The 24,227-nt window shown below is 37.6% G+C and overlaps 1 pseudogene across 1 annotated transcript; it reads right to left on the bottom strand.

Moving 5' to 3' along the window:
* Window positions 1-4,250: 4,250 nt before the first annotated feature.
* Window positions 4,251-23,817, bottom strand: LOC149527910 (uncharacterized; annotated as a pseudogene). The gene is made up of 8 exons (XR_016359614.1): window positions 23,466-23,817; window positions 23,035-23,345; window positions 22,781-22,935; window positions 21,727-22,499; window positions 15,893-16,126; window positions 15,488-15,786; window positions 7,828-9,121; window positions 4,251-5,003 (listed from the first exon to the last, which is right to left on the bottom strand). The product of XR_016359614.1 is annotated as an uncharacterized LOC149527910 (transcript).
* Window positions 23,818-24,227: the final 410 nt, after the last annotated feature.

The following is a 24,227-nucleotide window of genomic DNA, read 5'->3' on the forward strand; positions in this document are numbered from 1 at the left end:
CTCTCTTATCTTTCTCTTTTTTCCGATAGCCTCTTAACATTTTATCCCCTAATTACTATTTATCTCTACATCATGTCTTTCACCCTCTCTCTCTCTCTCTCTCTCTCTCTCTCTCTCTCTCTCTCTCTCTCTCTCTCTCTCTCTCTCTCTCTCTCTCTCTCTAATTGCACTCTTTAACTCTCTCCCTTCACTCCTCTCACAATGTCATCCTCTAACCTTTTCACCATCTATATCTACCGCATGTCTCTCACCCTCTTTGACTCACATGGCTCTTTACCTCTCACAATTTCTCTCTCTTTATGTTGACCTCATGTCTCCTACCCTATATCCTCTTTTCTCACTCTCACACATATGTCCTCTCTCTCTCTCTCTCTCTCTCTCTCTCTCTCTCTCTCTCTCTCTCACACACACACACACACACACACACACACACACACACACACACAATCTTGCCTCCCTATTTACCATCTATATCTACCTCACATCTCACAACATCTCTTGCTTACATGTGTCATTATCTCTCACAATCTCTCTCTATGTTGACCTCATGTCTTATATGGTATATCCCATTTCTCTCTCTCTCTCTCTCTCTCTCTCTCTCATGTCCCCTTAAGTTGTTATTGCCTATTCTCCCTGTCTCATGTATCTTTTTCTTTCACTTTCTTTCTTTCTACCTCATCTCTCTCCTTCTCCCTTTCTCTCATATCCATCCCGCTCTCACTATATCCTCTCCCTAATTACCATATATAAAGCCTGTGTCTCAAACCCTCTTTCTCCTCTCTCTCTTTATCTCATCCCCCTTATCACTAATTACTATCTTCCACTCTATCATCTCTCTCCTCTCACCAAGTGTTACGTTCTCTCTCTCTCTCTCTCTCTCTCTCTCTCTCTCTCTCTCTCCCTCCCCCTCACTCTCTCTCTTCTTCCCTCCCTTCCCCCATACCCAAATACATCCATGTGATTCCCTAATTACTCTCTTTCTCTCAATCTCATCTCTCTCTCCCACCATGTTGTCTCTTTCTACCTCATCTCTTCCCCTCTCTTATCTTTCTCTTTTTTCCCATAGCCTCTTAACATTTTATCCCCTAATTACTATTTATCTCTACATCATGTCTTTCACCCTCTCTCTCTCTCTCTCTCTCTCTCCTCTCTCTCTCTCTCTCTCTCTCTCTCTCTCTCTCTCTCTCTCTCTCTCTCTAATTGCACTCTTTAACTCTCTCCCTTCGCTCCTCTCACAATGTCATCCTCTAACCTTTTCACCATCTATATCTACCACATGTCTCTCACCCTCTCTGACTCACATGGCTCTTTACCTCTCACAATTTCTCTCTCTTTATGTCGACCTCATGTCTCCTACTCTATATCCTCTTTTCTCACTCTCACACATATGTCCTCTCTCTCTCTCTCTCTCTCTCTCTCTCTCTCACACACACACACACACACACACACACACACACACACACACACACACCATAATTATCATCCATCCCCTATAGCCCATCTCTCTCATTAGCACCTCTCTCTCTCTCTCTCTCTCTCTCTCTCTCTCTCTCTCTCTCTCTCTCACCATTTCCATCCATTCGATGCCATAATTACTCTCTTTCTCTCTTCCTCATATCTCTCCCCTACGAAGTTATCTCTTTCTACCTCATACCTTCCAATGTTCCTCCCTTCTCCTATTTCCACCTCTGCTCAACATATCCTCTCCTTTATTACCATTTATCTCTATATCATCTCCCTCCTTCCTTGCCTCCTTAATCTCTTTAAGTCTCTCCTCTCCCTCCTCTCACAATCTATTCCCCCTATTTACCCTCTATATCTACCCCATATCTTTCGCTCATGTATCTTTATCTCTCACAATATCTCTTGCACATGTCTCTCACAATGTTTCCCCCTATCTCACTCTCATGTCTACCTTGTGTCTCTCATGCCTTTGTACCCCCTCTCTCATGAGCCCTTTTATTATTACTACCTACTCGCTTTGTTTCATCTCTCTCTCTCTCTCTCTCTCACACACACACACACACACACACCTTTTGAAATTTGACTATATGCATATGTTTAAAATGAATTTATAAGATTGATTTTATTTGTATAGAACACTTTCTCTTAACATTGTTTTAATTTTAATTTTATACATTTACCTTCGTTAATTTAATATTTTCTCAAATTTTTAAATTTTTATTTTATTTTAAAAATTGTTATGATATCGACCATTTTGTTCAAATTTTTAAAATCTATTGTAATTTCATTATTTTATTATAGTCTAAACTTTATTATTTAATTATTTTATCAAACTTTAGTTATACTAACCATATTTAAGTTTATACTGTTAGAAATTGGTTCTTCATTTAATTACCTTATTTTTACACCAACATTTCAGATTACATAATCACAATATCTAATATTTGACACTGTAAAATGTATATTAAACTATTTTTGTGTTTATTTAAAATGAATGTTTTTAAAATTGATATCAATTGAACTTGGTTTGATTCCATATATCAAAGTTGTTTAATTTTTAAAGTAAAGATGTTGAACTAAAAGAAACCATACAATTTCAGGAATTCTAATTCCTTTTAGATACTCCTATCAAGTACATAGAAAATCATATGCAACTTTTGTTCATAAACTCTCACACATATGTCCTCTCTCTCTCTCTCTCTCTCTCTCTCTCTCTCTCTCTCTAATTATCATTCATCCCCTATAGCCCATCTCTCTCATTAGCACATCTCTCTCTCTCTCTCTCTCACCATTTCCATCCATTCGAAGCCCTAATTATTCTCTCTCTCTCTACTTCATCTCTCTCCCCTACGAAGTTGTCTCTTTCTACCTCATACCTTCCCATGTTGCTCCCTTTCTCCTATTTCCACCTATGCTTACCATATCCTCTCCTTTATTACCATTTATATCTATATCATCTCCACCCCTCCTTGCCGCCTTAATCTCTTTAAGTCTCTCCTCTCCCTCCTCTCACAATCCATTCCCCCTATTTACCCTCTATATCTACCCCATATCTTTCACTCATGTCTCTTTATCTCTCACAATATCTCTTACACATGTCTCTAACCATATTTCCTCCTATCTCACTCTCATGGCTACCTTGTGTCTCTCATGCCTTCACACCCCCTCTATCATGACAGGCCCTCTTATTATTACTACCTTATCTCTCTCTCTATCTCTCTCTCTCTCTCTCTCTCTCACACACACACACACACACACCCCTTTTGATATTTTACTATATGCATATGTTTAAAATGATTTTTTAAGATTGATTTTATTTGTATAGAGCACTTTCTCGTAACATTCTTCTAATTAAATTTTTTTATATGTTTACCTTCATTAATTTAATATTTTCCTAAATTTATAAATTTTAATCTTATTTTAAAATTTGATATAATATCAACCATTTTGTTCAAATTTTTAAAATCTATTGTAATTTCATTATTTTAGTATAGTCTGAACTTTATTAATTAATTACTTTATCAAAATTTAGTTATACTAACCATCTTTCAGTATATACTATTAGAAATCAATTCTTCATTTAATTACCTTATTTTTACACCAACATTTCAAATTATATAATCACAATATCTAATATTTGTCACTGTACCTACAAAATAGAGATCTCCTTGTACCTCCTCAAAGTTAATAGATATTTGTATATAACACTTGGAGATAAATAAAATTATATGTACCATATCTATATAAGAAATAAATAAAATTAGTTTTTTTATTTCAATTTAGAAAAACAATAAAATCTTAAATAGAGAAAAAAATTAAAAAATTTAAATTCACTCAAAAACATAGAAGTTAAAAATTCATTCATATTAAGAAAAATAATACATTTTCATATGAACACCATACATATTTCATTCTAAAAGATTAAATTAAAAAACATTTTAGATTTCAAAGTTTCAAAAATATCACAAATAAATATAACAAATGAGAAAGAAATATGATTAAAATGGAAATTACAGATATAGATTTTCTATTAAAATATATCTAACTCTAATTAATGTAATTATAAAAAGTTAGATAATAATAATAATAATTTAATTTTGACTAATGTTATTAAAAAAAGTATTCTAACAGATCAAATATCTTTAAGTTCTGATTTAGACAAGTTGATCCTCCACCTGTAATCTGAACTCGAGATCTATTTTAAAAATTTGTATCACTTTCAGGAATTGTTATCAAGATTGGTCATTTTTACAAATATATAAATTTATAAAATTAAAGAATTCAAGTTCAGAAATGCTCAATTTTATTCCATTTGGGGGTTCTTCACTGTGAAAACAAGGGAGATAATTTGATCTCATGCAATATTCGGTAGGACAGCATCCAGTAGGTACCTAGATAATTTGTAAAGAAGGGAGATGTATAATTTGACACAACTGTTTTCCTTGAATTGCTTCGAAATGATTGGATTTTGGTGCACTCCTCATGGCCGCCTGCCAGAAAGTTGAGGACGCAATGCCATAGATGAATACTATGTGAGACTAGTAATAGTCGGTTTGCAGAGACCAAATTGCGTCCGAAACAGGGGACAACAATTGTTTAGAAATATTTTGGTACTCAGATTCAGCAAGAGGAAGTGTTCCAAAGTCGGGCAGTACGAATTGGAGGTGATCGAGATCAAGTCTCCTCCTCCCCTCTTCATCTACCCACACTGATGTGCCCACAATGCAATTCCCGACCCCCAAATCGTCCTCCTTTTCCACAATATGTCTCTCGTAACAACGCTGCACGGAATAGGTGAAGAGTAGCCTCGCCCTGTTGTCAGGTGGCATCCAGGCAACTGTGCCGCTGGGCAAATGTGGCAGAGCCTCCTCAATACGCCTCTCTCTTTCCTCCCACGACCCTCCCACATCCACAAATATCATCTGCCCACCCTCCGAAGCAACCACCTCCATCCACTTCTTCTTCACCGCTTCCCAACACCTGCTATTTGATGATGCTGATGATGTGACATCCCTGTCCTTTACCAACACCCACAGTTTCATCATTCAATCCCTGCAATGTAAGAAAGACGCTTGTAATGACTGCCCCTGCAAAACAAATGCCACATCAGCAATCTCCGTAATATGCGAAAAAATCAATGAGAGTCAAAGTCTTTTGAATATTGACTAGTCAACATTAGTCGGTTAACTATCATTAACTTTACATTTATGCTCAAATTTAAAAGAAACTGTAAATTCGTTACCAGATTACTAATACCAGATACCAGATACCAAGAAGTATAACCATGGCGACCAAGTTGAAAAGAGCTCCAGAACCTGTCTAAGAACACAAGGGCAAGAATATTGTAGGAGTGCTTTACCACCCTACCATGAAGCTGTTAAACTTCTCCGGAATCTTTCCTAACATGAAAGATACCTAGCCCGGCAACGAGATACTCTAATCAAGTAAAACCAAGAGAAGTAATGGAATTGTGCTACACAAATAGTGTCAAGACATTAATCGGTCAATGAGATAACCAAACAACATTTTCTTAGTTGTCACTTCAGTACCATTATTTATAATAAGTAGAACATAACAAGGTTTATCCATCATTGAGTACCATACTTCCATCCCCATACAAGGATAAAACCATGAAGTTCTTTAATCATGGATCAATCAATTACAGCATTTTAGTGCATCTCTAGCAAGAATTTTAATCCAACTTCCATGTATTACCACCAATTCTCTTTTGATGCATGTTATACATACACATAGGTTAAGCCAATCACATAGCTATCAATGAAAACCTTTATAGATCAATTAGTAACCATAGTATGTTATCCTACCTTAAATTTCCTCTCATAAAACATGAAGACACAACAAGCATGACACCATTACTTTCCACTATGCACTATCAACATATAGGTATACAAGTACAACAACAATGCTAAGAAATGCATACCCTTGATGCTTACATTCAGTCTAAGCCATTACGCATGGTGTTCAATCTTTGAGTAGTCATAAAAATTTAAAACACATTTTATATCCTGGAAAAAGTGTACTCCATTTTACACGAATATACCCCTCTTTTCCTCCATCTTGAGTGTAACAAGATCAATAGTGGTTTGATTTCTGTGATCTAGTAATGAATTTAATTCTAAAAATTAAAAGTATTATTAATACAGGACACAACTTAGCTGTTTACTTTATGTTGTAAGGATATTTCCATAACCTTTGATGAATAGTTATGAGCCTCAAATCCCAAAGCAGCTCTACAAACACATTGTGGTTTAGGTAAATGTTAAATCTCGCAGCTACATCTTATAAAATCTACAATGGCCTATTAATATTTCACCATCACAAGGAGCCTCACTGAACACAATGCATACCTAAATGCATTGTGCAGTCCTGCCCGAATGCAAAATACGTTTGAAATAATTAGAAGGAACCCTGTTGACCAACATGGGGTAAAGTCTAGCAAAATAAGGAGGATGGTTAACTCTGATCTATAACTCCCAATCTTCACAACTCTTAGCAAATCCAAGAAGATAAACTGATAGAATGCTACCCACCCAGTTTTCTATTGAAGTATTATCAAGACATGTCTTTCCGTAGTTAAAGTCTACTGAGTATAAAAAGTTAAATCTTTTAAATGAATGACACAAAATTTGAATCTATGCCCTTAATAGAGAATAGTACTTTTAAAAGATGTTTCCCTCATTTAAAACAACCATAAGGGGTCCATTCTACTGACTTTATCCTGATAATCCAAGATTTTTAGACAAGCATGCACATAGATGGATGGTTTATCTAGTAGTTGTAGACCAAAATGAACTTCACAGAGCTTAAAAAGTATCGATCATTTGGATTAAATCAAATAAAGAAACCTGTGAATTGAAGCTTGTTTGGTGTCTTGTCTTCCATGTGTCCCTCTTGTCCTTCCAAGCCTCTCCTCTGCATCCATGGTGATCTCGGTAACATCCAACAACCAACTTCTCCAACTGTGAAGCTGAACATACTGATGAGCTCAAAACCAACAGATAAGTACTCTCTTAATCCACAACACACTCCCTCAGATGTTTCTTCGCCCATCCCATGCACTGCCTTCCAAATGCACAATCATATTTCTCCATTGATACCTTGTTCTTTCTGATTTCAGATCATAAAACCTAAAGGTTTGGGAATAATCCTTCTGTAGAGACAATCTATAAAGATAAAGAAATGAATCAAAGAGAACAGCAAAATGGGTCCAATACTCTTCAATTTTTGCACAATTCCTTCCATGCCATTACAGTTCTCCTACTTTCTGTTGTACATGACCATTCTTTTGCTCATTTTAAATGAGGTGACCCCATATGGAATAAAGTCGTAAAGATTTTGGATTCTCATCTCTGTTACATCTGTCCACCATAGCCTCAATGTCGACACGCCTAGGATTACACATCTTATAAGCTTTTGTAATAACATCAACCACAACGGGATAGACTCTTTAACACAGATAGTTTTATCTCGCTTCAACACTAACTGTAGGCCCCCTTCATATAGTAGGTCAAGAACACATTTATTAAAAAGAAGATTGGAAGGATTTCCCCCCAAGTTTTGCCTTGATGCTCCTCAAGAAGAGTCCCATACGCAATGATAAGTAGGCGGTTACAAAATTTCTAATTCATAATAAAAAAAACTGTTAAGGTGAGATGAGGTAAGTTATTTTTCATTTATCTAAAAGAAAATGGTTTCTAGAACTGGTATCCCTGATCCACGTGGCAATGAGAGAAAATTTATTTGGGTAAGGAGAGAGTGGGTTGTGACAACGCTCAAATTAAGAACACGATGAGCATAACATTTGAAATAAATTCCTTAGTTAAGCACAAGACAAATTACCTATCTTCCGCACTCCACTATTGCTAAGGAGTAATGCTCCTTCACTTGCTCCCATTGCTCTTTCAACTTGGGGCTTTTGTCTATATCCACCACCATCAATCCCTTCATCTTGGCTAACGTATCAATTGTATTTAACTCTAATTGGGAACATTCTGAAGCCTTCACGGAAGTAAGTGAACTCAAACATTCAAAATCACCAGAGAGGCTGTGTAATGCATTGCATCCATGCATGCTCACATATTCTAAATATTTTAGCTGACGAAAATTTTGAGGTAGATTCATGAGCTTCTCACACATTTGCAACTCCAAACATTTCAAGGAAGCAAGATTTCCAAAACTTTCAGGCAACAAAGATAGTTGTGTACATTCGACTAAATATAGTTTCACCAATTTATATAAACTACCAAAACTCTTTGGAAGGCTCCCCAAGCTGGAACAAGAGCTTAAATCCAAATGTTCCAAAGAAGACAAATTACCAAAACTATTTGAAAGGCTCGCCAAGCTAGAACAACAACTTAAATCCAAATGTTCTAAAGAAGACAAACTACCAAAACTGTTTGGAAGGGTCCCCAAGCTAGAACAAAATATTAAACTCAAATATTGTAAACAAGACAAACTACCAAAACTATTTGGAAGGCTCCCCAAGCTAGAACAAGAGCTTAAATCCAAATGTTCTAAAGAAGACAAACTACCAAAACTATTTGGAAGGCTCCCCAAGCTGGAACAAGAGCTTAAATCCAAATGTTCTAAAGAAGACAAACTACCAAAACTGTTTGGAAGGCTCCCCAAGTTGGAACAAAAGCTTAAATCCAAATGTTCTAAAGAAGACAAACTACCAAAACTATTTGGAAGGCTCCTCAAGCTGGAACAAAAGATTAAATTCAAATATTGTAAACAAGACAAACTACCAAAACTATTTGGAAGGCTCCCCAAGCTGAAACAAGAGCTTAAATCTGAATGTTCTAAAGAAGACAAACTACCAAAACTGTTTGGAAGGGTCTCCAAGTTGGAACAAGACCTTAAATTCAAATATTCTAAAGAAGAAAAACTACCAAAACTGTTTGGAAGGCTCCCCAAGCTAGAACAAGACCTTAAATCCAAATGTTCTAAAGAAGACAAACTACCAAAACTATTTGGAAGGCTCCCCAAGCTGGAACAAGACCTCAAATCCAAATATTTTAAAGATGACAAACTACCAAAACTATTTGGAAGGCTCCACAAGCTTGAACAAGACCTTAAATCCAAATGTTTCAAAATAAATAGGTTACTAATGCTTTCAAGAAGGCTATTAAACTCACTACAGTCTCATAATGTTAGACAGTTCATGTTGGAATATTTAATGCAGCGTTGACATTTGCCCTTAGAGCCAAATGCTCACCTACCTCCTTGACGGCTTGTAGAATGATCAAATGAATTTCTTGCATGGTAGGTGAAAACTTTTGAATTCAAAAATGAGGGGGAGAAATAAGACAAAAGGAATGATCAATTTTATTGGACCAGAGAGAGTTCAAGTAGATTAAGCAGATCGGAAGTTGTAGAGAAAGAAGAAGAGAGAAGTGATTAGCAGATCCAGTCGTCAGAGTGTAGAGGAAAGGAAGTTTAGTTTGTTCCTGCAGTTGCATGTGTTTCCCCTGTTCTCTCTATAAGTTGTTGTTTGGATTTGTCCTATTCAAGCAGTGATTTCTCTAGGCACCATTATATGCAGCCATTAGAGTTGCAGGTTTAAAGTTTATTGAAGTTTGAAGTTTTACCAGTTTAGGGTTGTTTTAGGGTTTTCTGGTTGAAGCCGAATGCTCCCAAATTTTGTAATAGTTTAAATCAAAGATTGAATAGAAGGCAAGCAGGAATACTTGAATCCATTGCTCTTCCCTTGTATGTTGCATTTGAGTAATTTGTTTGAAAGCTTAAAGCTTTGGCTCTCTGGTTTTAATGGTGAAAGCATTCACCTTGAAATTTTTTAAGTTATATTTTTTTAGTTGAACAGAACATTCGGCATCCTCTTTCTCAGTTGGAGTTGAGCTCACTCGGCATCTATTATTGCTAAGCATTTCCTTTGGAGCCGAGCTTACTCGGCATCCATTATTTTCGAGTATTATTTCTTTGAGTGCCGAGCTAACTCGGCACCTATTGCCTATCACTTGGCACCATCAAGTGCCAAGCAATCTATCACTCGGCATCTTCAAGTGCCGAGTAAAATTGGCACTCGGCACCTTCATGTGTTGAGAAAATTTTAAGTGCCGAGTAAAATTTTAGGTTTAGGGTTGTGAGTATTAAATTAAATTTTAATATATTACTCTAATAGATGAAGAAGAAGATCTATTGATCCTATGCTCATGGGTTTGAAGTGTACCCATTAACTCATCCATTGTCAAAACAGTGAGGTCATTTGCCTCTTCTATGGTCATGACCAAATTGTCATACTTATGAGGTAAACTCCTCAATATCTTTTCCACTATCATTTGCTCTTGATAGTCTTCTCCATTTGATTTCAGTTGATTAATCACATTGGAGGTCCTTAAATTGAAATCTGCAACTAATTCATTTTCCTTCATTTGAAGATTCTCAAACTCCCTCCTTATATTCTGTAGCTTTACTATGTGGACTTTATCAATCCCCTTGAAGTTTGTCTCAAGGATATCCCATGCTTGTTTTGCATAATTTGCTGCTGCAATCTTTGAGAATATTGTCTCTGTCATTGCTGTTGCAATCTTTGGGAATACTGTCTCTGTCATTGCTACTTCAATAAGACTTAATGCCTTAGCATCCTTCCTCCTTGACTCTTTCGAATGAGTCTTCTGTACATTTGTGAGAGCAACATACTGAGTTGGGTTTGTCACATCATTGAATCCATTAACTACAAACTCCCACAAATCATTTGCAACCATTATGGTCTTCATCTTCTTTGCCCATGTATCATAATTTTGCCCATTAAAGGATGGTGGCTGCTGCCATATCTTTCCTACATCTCCTACCATGTCAAGTATCCTAAGAAAAAAAAATATCTAACTCACTATGGATGTGGGGCCTCAAATTTTACACAAATCCAAGAGGAAGGGGGAAGATGAAAAAATGGCTCAGGTAGAAACTCCAGAGGTAGAGGCCGAGGTAATGGAGGACAAAGAAATGCTGCAGCAGAAAGCTCAGGAAGAGCAGATGGAGCAAGTAGCTCTCAAAATACCTCAAGAGGAGGTTGAAAAAATTACAACTCAAATAAGAGTATGTAGAATGCTACTACTATCATAAATATGGGCATTATGCAAATGAATGCTAGAAAAAGAAAAATGATCAGTCATGACAAGCAAATGTGGCTGATGTGAATATGGGAAGTAAAAACAATGCCACTGCCTTCATCATGTGTAATGCTGGTGAAGAAGGAAGCCTTGAGGTTTGGTACCTTGATAGTGGATGTAGCAACCACATGAGTGGTAATGAAACTTTTTTTTCATTCATTGACAAGAGTTTCAAATCTGAGATTAAGATGGGTAACAATGGAACCCTACCAGTTGTGGGCAAAGGATCTATTATGGTTTGCACCAAGAAAGGTGAAAAGAAGGAAATACAAAATGTGTATTTTGCCTCTGGTATGAAGCACAATTTGATGAGCATTGGTCAGATCATTCAAAATGGATAGAAAGTGTTGATGGAGAATGACATGTGTGTCATTCAAGAAAAAGATGGAAGCAAAAACTTACTTGCAGCAGTTCAAATGACAAAGAACAGAATGTTTCCACAATCAGCTCTAAGGAGTGTGATTGAAGACTCCTCACAGCTATGCCATCTTAGGTATGGTCATCTTGGCTATGCTGGTTTAAATTTGTTATCAAATAAAAGAATGGTAGATGGTTTGCAACGTGTAAGAAATTCTTGTGACAAGTGTGATGCTTGTATTTTGGGTAAGCAACATAGGCTTCCCTTTAATTCTAAAAATTCTAAGAGGGCTAGATATCCATTAGAGTTAGTGCATACCGACCTAGTCAGTCCTATGCAAGTTATTTCCATTGGGGGGAGTACTTATTTCATGACATTCATTGATGATTTCAGTCGTAGGACATGGGTGTATTTTTTAAAGAATAAATCTGAACTATTTGATAAATTTGTAAAATTTAAAGCCCAGGCTGAAAGAGAACGTGGACACTATATCAAGGTCCTCAGATCAGATAGAGGAGGGGAGTATACCTCCAATTCTTTTGTAAATTTTTGCAGGAAACATGGCATAAAGAAAGAGCTCATAGTGAGCTATACACCATAGCAAAATGGAGTGGTTGAAAGAAAGAACAAGACCATTGTTGAAATGGCAAGGAGCATGATGAAAGAGAAAAGTCTCCCAACTGAATTTTGGGGAGAGGCTGTGGCAACAATAGTTTACCTAATTAATAGGTGTCCTACAAAAGCAATCCATGATAGAATTCCAATAGAAGCATGGTCATGAGGAAGATGGACAGTTGAACACTTAAGGGTGTTTGGATGTGTTGCATATGCACATGTGCCTAAAGAGAAAAGGCCAAAATTTGATGACAAAGGTGTGAAATGCATTTTCATAAGGTATAGCCCAGAATCAAAGGCATACAGATTGTATGACCCATTGAACAACAAGATGATGCTTTCAAGAGATGTGAAATTTCTTGAAAATCAGTCTTGGTATGGAAAAATTGATGAGTCACCAAGCACTTCAAGTAAAGTGCCAATTATGAGTGAAGAGGATGTTGATGAACAACAAGAAGGAGCAGATAGAAGAAAAGGAAAGTAGCCTTAGTCATTACCGAGCTCCTCTAGGCATGACCGAGTGTCAGTTCCAAGTAGCAGCAGTGAAGATTTTGATCCCACACTCTCCTCCCTATTACCAAGCAAGACCAATAGTCTTAGGGAGATATACCAAGATGAAAGGTATGAAGATTATGATGAGAGTGTTAATTTTGCATTATTTTTTCATAATGATCCAATATATTTTGAAGAAGCTATTAAGAAGAAAAAATCGTGTAAGGCCATGGATGAGGAGATAGATGCTATAGAAAGGAATGAGACATGGGAGCTAACTGAATTGCCTCCCAAGAAGCAAGTGATTAGAGTGAAATGGGTCTATAAGACCAAATGCAATGCTGAAGGCAAGATTGATAGACATAAGGCAAGGCTGGTAGTCAAGGGCTACAAACAATAGTATGGAAGAGACTATGATGAGACATATGCCCCTATTGCAAGAATGGAAACTGTGCGTGCTATCATAGCAATTGTAGCTTAGCACAAGTGGAAGGTATTTCAAATGGATGTGAAATCCGCCTTCCTAAATGGTGTATTGAAATAAGAAGTATATGTGGAGCAGCCACCTGGTTATGAAGTTGTAGGTGAAGAGAACAAAGTATATAGATTGAAGAGAGCTCTTTATGGGCTCAAGCAAGCTCCAAGGGCATGGTACAGTAGGATTGACTCATATTTGATGAGCAATGGCTTTAGCAAAAGCAATGGTGAGCCCACTCTTTACATCAAGACATCATATGGTAATGTATTGATTGTTGTCTTGTATGTAGATGAGTTGATTTTTGTTAGTAATGACAAGGCTGTAATTGGTGAGTTTAAAGAGGCCATGAAAAGTGAATTTGAAATGATAGACCTAGGTCTCTTGAAATACTTTCTAGGCATAGAAGTAAAACAAATGCATAATGGCATTTTCATCTCTCAAGAAAAATACATAGGGTGGATCTTGGAGAGATTTAAAATGCAAAATAGTAAGGCAGCCCCCACACCAACAACAGTAGGTCTGAAGTTGAGCAAGGAAGACTCTAGCAAGAGAGTGGATCCAACATTATATAAGAGTATGGTTGGAAGTCTAATGTATTTGACTGCAACTCGGCCAGACCTAATGCATGCAGTAAGTCTAATTTCTAGATTTATGGAAACATCAAAAGATTCCCATTGGCAAGCGGGAAAGAGGATCCTAAGGTATGTGAAAGGTACTAAGGGATTTGAGATTTTATATACTGCAAATGAAAGTTTCAAGTTGGTTGGTTACACTAATAGTGATTGGGCTAGAAGTTTAGATGCTAGGAAGAGCACTTTCAGATACATGTTTCATATGGGATCAAGTGCAATTTCATGGGCATTCAAGAAGTAACCTATTGTTGCTCAATCTATAGTAGAGGCTGAATACATAGCAACACATGCAATAGCATGTCAAGCAATTTGGCTAAGGAGGATCTTGACAGATTTGAATGAAAGGCAAGAGGTTGGAACCACAATTTATTGTGACAACATCTCATCAATTGCATTGTCTAAGAATCCAGTCTTCCATGGGAGAAGCAAACACAAAGAAATCAGATATCACTTCATCAGAGAGCTGGTGGAGAATGAGGATATCAAGATGGATTTTTGCAAGTCTGAGTAGCAGCTAGTAGACATCTTTACTAAGCCTTTAGGCATTGGACCTTTTGTACACCTAAGAGAGTTTCTTGGTGTAGTTGATTTGGATTAGCACTGATCCTTGTTTGTTTGGGTCGGGACAAAGGGGGAGTGTTGGAATATTTAATGTAGCGTTGACATTTGCCCCTAGAGCCAAATGCTCACCTACCTCCTTGACAGCTTGCAGAAAGATCAAAATTTATTGCATGGTAGGTGAAAATTTTTGAATTCAGAAATGAGGGGGAAAAGACAAAAGGAATGATCAGTTTCATTCGACTAGAGAGAGTTCAAGCAGATTAAGCAAATCAGAAGTTGTAGAGAAGGAAGACGAGAGAAGTGATCAGCAAATTCAGTCGTCAGAGTGCAGAGGAAAGGAAGTTCAGTTTGTGCCTGCAGTTGCACGTGTTTCCCTATTCTCTCTATAAGTTTTTTTTTGGATTTGTCCCGTTGAAGCAGTGATTGCTCTAGGCACCATTGTATGCAGCCATTAGAGTTGCAGGTTTAAAGTTTATTGAAGTTTGAAGTTTTATCAGTTTAGGGTTGTTTTAGGGTTTTCTGGTTGAAGCTGAATGCTCCTAGATTTTGTAATAGTTTAAATCAAATATTGAATAGAAGGCAAGCAGGCATACTTGAATCCATTGCTCTTCCCTTGTATGTTGCATTTGAGTAATTTTTTTAAAATCTTAAAGCTTTGGCTCTCTGTTTTTAATGGTGAAAGTATTCACGTTGGAATAATTTCTTAAGGTATAATTTTTCAGTTGAACAGAACACTTGGCATCCTCTTTCTCAGTTGGATCCAAGCTCACTCAGCATCTATTGTTGCTAAGCATTTTCTTTGGAGCCGAGCTTACTCAGCATCCATTGTTGCCGAGTATTATTTCTTTGAGTGCCGAGCTAACTCAACACCTCTTGCCTGTCACTTGGCACCATCAAGTGCCGAGCAATCTATCACTCGGCACCTTCAAGTGCTGAGTAAAACTGGCACTCGACACCTTCATATGCCGAGCAACTTTTAAGTGCCGAGTAAAATTTTAGGTTTAGGGTTGTGAGTATTAAATTAACTTTTAATGTATTTCTCATAGTTCAAAAACTGAACTTGGTAAAGTGTAGTGAAAAAATTAGTTAATCTAAAACCTTCTATATATACATATCTCAATGAAGACGAGATGGCCGCAAACTGCAAAACAATTTCATTTTTTTGAGTTAATAATGTCTTGAAATTTTTTTTTTAAAATTAATTAATTTTTCCAGATATAATATTATAAATCAGGTAGAAGTTGTAGATCTTGCCTTAGGGACGTTGGAATCTTGAGGGAAGTAGGAAGCTTCTTCATTTCTCAAAATGATTGCTGATAATCTTGGATGTTTACTTACATCCATCCATGAGTAATTTTTATGATTCTCCATGCTAAGCAGCCTTAGATTTTCAAAGGCTCCTCTACATTCTCCATTTATTATTCTTGTGTTTCTTGTCAAGCTCAAAACTTTTAAAGATCTCTTCATCATATTAAGATGATCAACATCCAGCTTGAATGATTCATTAAGAGCGATCCCCTTTATTTTCTTTATGCTCTGCAAAAATGTGTGCAACTCAAAAGTAAATCAAATGTAGAGCACTAATTGATCTTCATAATATTTCCCCTAACTGATTCTATGAAGTTATAGGCAAAATAAATACCTCTTCATCTTGGAGAGCATTGGTGAGAGATTGTAAGTCAGTGATTCTCTCCCCATCTCTCGACAGCATTCTCCCTCGTGCTTTCACTATATCGTGAACATTCACCCTACCTTTATTTGTAACATTGACAAGTGCTGCACTTTGAAGTTCTTTAAACTCTGTCGCTCCAACACTAGAGACCACCCACTTTCGCTCCCAATTACAAAAAAAAGAAGACAATTTTAAGAAATGCCTCTTTCCAAGATGTTAATTATTGTTAGTTGGATAGCTATTATTTCTAACCCGGAAATGGCAATAGTATTTATGGGTATCTTGGATAGCTGTTCGTCCTTATCTATGTATAGCAGCATTAGTTATGGGTAGTTTGGATAGCTGTTTGTCCACTTGCCAAGAATTAGTAAATGGTTATTGCAAGAATAATTATCTACTAATTTTAGTGATTCCCTTTTGGACACCTTGCAACCAATTCTATTATTGGCTGTCAAGTTGTCTTAATCTCAGCCGTTGGTTTGATTTAATCTCGGTCGTTGGTTTGTCCAATAGGGTAGTATAAAAAGGGGTCATTGGGTCATTTGGAGACACAAGTTTTGAGAAGCATTTTGCAGTGATAGCGAATTGTCTTGCAGTGTTAGCAAGGGCATAGTGTTAGTGTGGGGATAGCAGTGGGGAATATTAGCGGGAGAAATTAGGAGGTTGTCGGAGTTCTGCCAGTGAGAGGCAAGGAATTTTGTATCTCTTGATTTGCTGAAGTTTAATATAATTCCTCATCTATAGAACTGGTTTTCCCTTAGGGGTTTTTCCAGGGACAATTTGTTCGAAAATATTATGTTCATTGTGTTGCACATTTCTTTTCGTATTTTATAAGTGAAGTTACAGTTGTGTTATTTTTCGATATTAGCTGAGAATTTATTTTCAGCAGTTTAATAATCGTTTATGATAGGAGGTTAATAATCAGTGACTGCAATAGTTGATTTTTCACATGGTATCAGAGCGTTGTTAAGGGTAGAAGATTTTTTCCCTAGGAAAGAAATTTTGATCATTTTAGATTTATTATTTCTTTAAACCCTTGAGATGGCTTCAACTGGTCTGAGAGATCAGGATAGATTGGATGGTGCCTCAAATTTTGGTGTCTGGAAGGCCAGAATTTCTTTAATTTTGGAAAAGAATGGTATCAATGATTATGCTACCAGTGTTGTACCTGTACCAACAGATGCAACACAGCTTGCAGCATATAGGAAGGACGATGCCAAGGCGAGGAGGATAATCCTTGATGGTGTCAAAGATCATATTGTTCCACATATCTCGAAGCTAGATACAGTGAAGAAGATGTGGGACGCCATTCTAAATCTATACCAGAATGCTACCACCAATAAGAAGTTGATTCTTAGAGAGAAGCTAAAGAATACTCGGATGAATCAGGGAGAAGATGTCACAAGTTACCTCACCAGGCTAGGACTTGTCAAGGATGAGTTAGCAGCTATTGGAGATAGCCCTAGTGATGATGAACTAGTGAGAATAGCCCTAAATGGGTTTACTAAACAATAGAGTGTCTTTGTTCAAGTTGTTAGTGGACAAGATACTTTACCGAGTTGAGATCGACTATGGATTGATTTCACTCAGGAGGAGTTTAGACTAAGTCTTGTCAATGGGGCCAACAAGAGTTAAAAAAATGAGGTGGAACAAGAAAACGTTGCCCTAGTGGGTAAAGGGAAAGAAAAGAAGGGATCTAGCAAAGGATCAAAATCACAAAGTGAGAAGAAGAAGAAGGACCTTTCTAAGGTCAAGTGCTTTGGATGTCACGAGTTTGGCCATTATGTTAGTGATTTCCTAGAGAGGAAGAAGGGTAAGAAGTAGCTGGCAACTTCAGCAAGTGCAAAAGAACTCTCCAATAGAATGGAAGATGAGTTTGCACTCATACCTTGTATGGTTAGCTCAACGTCATAGTGTGTTTAGTATATAAATAGTGGGGCGTCATTTCATATGACAGGAGTTAGAGAGTACTTCTCCAATTACAAGGAAGAGGACACCAACATCCAAATTTTTATGGGAAACTTGTCCAAACTCAACCCTGTTGGGAAAGGGATTGTTTAGTTTCAGAGGGAGAATGGAAAGATAATCCCACTTCATGATGTGTTATATGTGCCAGGCTTAGGTATGAATTTGATTTATGTATCTATTCTTCAGGATAGGGGGTATAATGTACTCTTTAGAGGGACAAATGTGTTGATTAAGCACAAGGATTGGAAATCACCCATAACTATTGGAGTTAGGAGTGGTCGCCTTTATAGATTGTAGTTTGATACTCCTAAGGCACTTATGAGCAACAGTAATCCTAAAGATCTTGGAGAGCTATGGCATAGGAGGATGGGCCATATTCATCATGCAGCACTTAGATTGCTTCGTGAGACAGTGACACGTGTTCTAGAGGTGAGCACAAAGCATGACAATGTATGTAAGAGATGTGTGTTGGGGAAGTTTGTGAAAGCATCTTTTCCAAGGAGTGACACCAGATCTAAGGGTGTTCTTGATCTAGTACATTCAGATGTTTGTGGATCGATGTCGACGAAATCTCTCAGAGGATATGAGTACTATGTTACTTTTATTGATGACTTCTCTAGAAAGACCTGGATATACTTCTTGAAGACTAAGGATGAGGTTTTTAGTCGATTCCAAAAGTTCAAGGCTCTTGTGGAGAACTCGACAGGAAAGAAGATAAAGGTTCTTTGGTCAAACAATGGAGGGGAGTACAAAGGAAATTTCTTCCAAGAGTTCTACACCAGAGAAGGAATCAAGAGAGAATGGACTGTTCCTTACAATCCATAGTAGAATGGAGATGCTGAGAGGAAGAACCGTTCTATATCGAAGGCAGCAAGAGCTATGCTACATGACCAGGACATGCCCCATTACTTATGGGCAGAGGCGTGTAATACATCAGTCCACATTCAGAATAGAGTTCCACACAAGGTGCTAGGGAAGATGACACCAGAGGAGGCTTTCACAGGGAAGAAGCCAGATGTTAGTCACTTTAGGATATTCGAGAGTTTGGCATATTGCCATATTCCTGGAGATACATGTACAAAGTTAGATCAGACTATAGAGAGGGGGTATTTTGTTGGGTACAGTGAGACCTCAAAGGCATACAGGATTTTCATTCTAGGGACTAAAAGAATTATTGTCAGACGAGATGTCAAGTTCATGGAGGACAAGGCATTCAGGAGATCCAGAGATTTGCTAGCAAATGATCAGAGTGAGCAGCCAACAAAAGCTCCAAGACCAATTCAAGAGCAACAAAGCTTAAGTATAGTTACCAATACAAGCGTAGACTCAGTTAGTGAAGATTCATAGAGTATCGAGCAACAGGTGCAACAGAAAATGCATCTAGAAGACTTAAAGGTTGACATTTCATCCTCTACAGTTGGCAACGGGAACCATGTGGTTCTAGATACACAAAGGGATACTCAGGAGTTTGTGGGAGTTCCTAGGAAGAGTACTAGACAGTGAAGACAACCAGCCAAGTTCAATGACTATGTGGCATTAGTTAGTCAGTTGGTAGATAGTGAGCCTTCTAGCTATCAGGAAGTTGCAGAACATCAGGTATGGCGAGATGCTATGGTTGAAGAATATTCTTCAATAATGCAGAATGATGTGTGGGAGGTAGTACCTAGACCAACAAATAGGGTTGTAGTTGGATCACGTTGGATCTATAAGATAAAGCACGGTGTAGATGGTAGCATCGAGAAATACAAGGCGAGGTTCGTGGCAAAGGGGTTCTCTCAGAAGGAGGGAATAGGCTATGAGGAGACATTTTCTCTAGTTGCCAGGTATACTTCTATATGAGCTGTAATCTCACTTGCAGCACAGATGGGATGGCAAATCCATCAAATGGATGTCAAGACAGCATTCCTTAATGGTGAGTTGAAGGAGGAGGTATACATAGAACAACCAAAAGGCTTTGTAGCACACAACAAAGAGACCCACGTGTGCAAATTGAAGAAAGCATTATACGGACTCAAGCATGCTCCTAGAGTGTGGTATGAGGGCATTGATACATAATTGCAGAAAATGGGCTTTGTGAAGAGTGAAGCAGATGCTAACCTCTACTACTTGATGGTTGGGGGTGAGATTCTCATTCTTGTTCTTTATGTGGACGACCTATTTCTTATAGGTTCACTAGGGCTCATAGTGGATTGCAAGAGGAACCTTGCAGAAGAGTTCAAGATGAAGGATTTAGGACTTATGCACTACTTTCTAGGCATGGAAGTGTGGCAGACAGATGGGGAGATTTTCCTTGGTCAAGGGAAATATTGCATTGAAATCGTGAAAAAATTTGGGATGGAGGATTGCAAAGCCATGTCTACACCCATGATCACGAATTGGAGGAAGGTAGATACAACTAAGGAGAAAGATGTATATCCCACTTTACATAGACACTTGATTAGTTCGCTTATGTATTTGGTCAACACTAGACTAGATATAGCATTTACAGTAAACTCTCTTAATTAGTTCAAGGTTGAACCAAAGAGAATGCGTTGGATAGCGGCTAAGCATGTACTACGTTACTTGTGTGGTACAGTTGAGTATGCGATCAGATATGTTCAAGGTGAAGGTATCAGGTTGATAGGCTATACTGACACAGATTGAGCAGGAAGTACAACAGACAAAAGGAGCACTTCAGGGTTTTGTTTCAGCTTGAGATCAAGAGTTGTATATTGGTTCAGCAGGAAGTAGAAGTTTGTGGCTCTAAGTTCAGCGAAAGCAGAATACATAGTAGCTAGCATGGCGACATGTGAAGCTATATGGCTTCGGAAGTTGTTAGTAGCCTTGTTTGGTTAAAAGGTTGAGACTATTGTGATACATTGTGACAATCAGAGTTGCATCAAGTTGTCTGAGAATCCAATGTTTCATGATAGGTCTAAACATATAGATATTAGATATCACTTCATCAGAGATTGTGTACAAAGGAGAATTGTTCAGCTACAGTACATACCTACAGAGGAGCAAGTAACAGACATTCTGACTAAGGCATTGGGGAAGGCAAAATTTATCTTCTTCAGAGATAAGTTAGGTGTTCTGCAGAACAGCTTCCTCGCTAAGAGGGAGTGTTAATTATTGTTAGTTGGACAGCTGTTATTTCTGACCCGAAAATAGCAGTATTATTTATAGGTAGCTTGGATAGCTGTTCGTCTTTATCTATGTATAGCAGCATTAGTTATGGGTAGTTTGGACAGCTATTTGTCCACTCGCCGAGAATTAGTAAATGGTTATTCAAGGATAATTATCTACTAATTTTAGTGATTCCCTTTTGGACACCTTGCAACCGATTCTATTATTGGCTGTCGAGTTGTCTTAATCTCAGCCGTTGGTTTGATTTAATCTCAGTCGTTGGTTTTTCCAATAGGGTAGTATAAAAAGAGGTCATTGGGTCATTTGGAGACACAAGTTTGGAGAAGCATTTTGCAGTGATAGTAAATTGTCTTGCAGTGTTAGCAAGGGCACAGTGTTAGCGTGGGGATAGCAGTGGAGAATATCAGCAGGAGAAATTAGGAGGTTGTCGGAGTTTTGTCAGTGAGACGCAAGAAATTTGGTATCTCTTGATTTGCTGAAGTTTAATATAATTCCTCATTTGTAGAACTGGTTTTCCCTTAGGGGTTTTTCCAGGGACAATTTGTCCGAAAATATTGTGTTCATTGTGTTGCACATTTCTTTCCGTATTTTATAAGTGAAATTGCAGTTGTGTTATTTTTCAATATTAGCTGAAAATTTATTTTCAGCAGTTTAATAATCGTTTATGATAGAAGATTAATAATCAGTGACTACAATAGTTGATTTTTCACACAAGAGGCATCCAAGCGATTATAAACAAAGTCTACCATGCGCTCACTTAATTCGGCTTCTCGTCCTTGTAGCAGCGATGACTTGAGATATTCCACTGTCTCTCTACAAGCTGGCACATTTTCTTTATTCTCACGTAATCTCGGCCCTGCCATTTTTAGTACTAGTGGAATTCCTTGGCATATTTCAAGGAGGCCATTAATATCTATGGTGGGGTCAAACCTGGCATGGGCACTATCTAAAACCAACTCACACAAGATTTCTCATGCCTTGTCTTGTGGAAGACATGATACCTGATAATGACATCGTTCGACTCCTGGCTGTGCAAGAATACGGGTCTCACTGAGATTCCTTGTCGTAAGAAGAATCCTGCTCTGTGGTGGAAGTGATGCTAGGTCACTAATAGGCAGTAGCTTTTCCAGGTGCTTTTGCTCCAATGCATTGTCAACAAAAATAAAGACAGGCTTAGAGGATTGCTCTTTAAAATATTTGGACAATTGTTCCCGACCTTCATTTAAATCCCTGAAGGCAATATTGCGGTCATAAAGGTCTCTTAAGTTTTGTTGCTGTGCAACTTTCAGATCAGCCTCTGAACAGTTCTGCTCTAAATTGACCTTGCAATATTTGTAGTTCTGAAGGTCGAGTTTGCTGAAAACTGTTTTTGCTAAAGTAGTCTTTCCTATTCCACCATGAACATAAATAACCACTGCTTTAACTGATTTGCTTTCCATATCTAGAAGCCGTGTAACATCATTTCTTGCTTCCTCAATACCCACTACAACACACACAAATTAAATTTTATTAGAAAATGTGTTAAAATAAAAATGAAAGAAAATTAAAGATATTATATATATATACTAATAGTTGATCATTTTTAGGTTTTTTGGTTGCTATAGATCTATTTGCACCAAAAAAATACTATTTGTTTTGGATGAGTGACTATTAAACTCTTGTATCACCTAGAAAAAAAAATCAACATAATTCTACTAAGAGATCTAGATAGACTAAATTAGCCTAAACAGCTACTAAATAAAGAAAGACGAGAGAAATTAACACCTGCTTGAGGAGTTCTTCCCTGGGATGGAGGCAACACAACTGGAATCCTATTCAGCACAGCAATTATTGATTCCATTGTGAGCTCCGAGTACTCCTGCCCAAGTCCTCTTCGTAATTTCTGCAAATCATCAGCCGTAACTGGAGCAGCAAAAAATCTACGTGACCATCAAAAGTAAACAAAGATTCATCGTTATTAGGAGTCGATTTACGGACAAATGACCAAATAAAATTTACAATACATAAATTTGAATTACTTGGAAAGTGGATGAGACTGCATTTGTGATATGCAGAGGAGGGAACCTTCTACAATGAATTGGAGAACCCTATTCAGCTTCTCTTGATTACCCAAATGATACTCCAACTGCTTGATGTATTTTGCAAGGTTAAACATGTATTTCAGCAGCACTATGCATTCCTCTCTGTTGGAAGAAACTTGCTCAATTCTTTCCAACACAAAACCCACAACTGACAGCGCTACTCCCACCCACTTTATCTGCGCTCCTTGATTCGTCACACCAATCACCAATTTCCGTGTCTCACGGTTAAGATTTGGAACAATGTTCCTCTGCACTCAAAAACATATTCAACAGAATTGTTATTTCTTTCGAGTCAAGTACACCTTCCTATTAAAACTTCAATTATGTACATCAAGAAGCTTAAATATGATAAGGAAATGGATTTAGACCTTGCACACGTGTTTAGATCGCTTCAGTATCTTCTCCAGTAAACTATCGCTGGAATTGAGAGAGGCAGTCACTCGACTGGTCTTGGCAAGGTGGGCAATCGATGGAAGGTTTCCATGGTCAATGGCAGTTAAGAGCTGCTCTATGTAAGAAATGAGTTCATCAATGTGACTCATATCTTCCACTTGGATCACTTTATCAAATATATCTTGATAATCTACTTGATCAGGAGCAGAGCATGAACAGCAGCAGCAAGTGTTGCCCATTTTTCTCTTTCTGGGCGGCGTATGAAAGAGGGAAGCTGTGTAAATGAGATTTGAACAAGATATGGATTTGGGTAAAACAGATGTATGTGCACAAAAGAGGAGATCCACAGCCTTTAATAGATGTATGTGCCGGATAGCCGTTGCCAAGAAAAATCAGGTGCGAAAAGCATCTTCTGCAAGTGGCCGAATAACACGCCAGCTCATTACGAATCTAAGAAAAATCGTGGGAGATCTGCGTGTCTTTTATAGGGAAGAGAATCATTAGATTAAAATAAGTTATTTGGAGAGTCCTAAGTCTCTTTCATCTTTTTCATCTTGTTCCCATTGTCATTACAAAAATGGGTTTGGTCAAGAAAATTCCACATACAGAGACGAAAATAATTGAAGCTTAGCATGTCCGCCCACGTTTCCCTCTCCTTGTCTTATCTTACTGCATTATTGTCGTCCTTTGGCTCCTGATTCAATCTTTTACTATTGACTTGGACAGCATTGCTTTAC

This window comes from Cupressus sempervirens, unplaced genomic scaffold (assembly GCF_028749045.1).
Source record: "Cupressus sempervirens isolate cs-2001-9-10 unplaced genomic scaffold, ASM2874904v1 CseChr00c100005_01, whole genome shotgun sequence".
In the NCBI taxonomy this organism is placed as follows: Eukaryota; Viridiplantae; Streptophyta; class Pinopsida; order Cupressales; family Cupressaceae; genus Cupressus; species Cupressus sempervirens.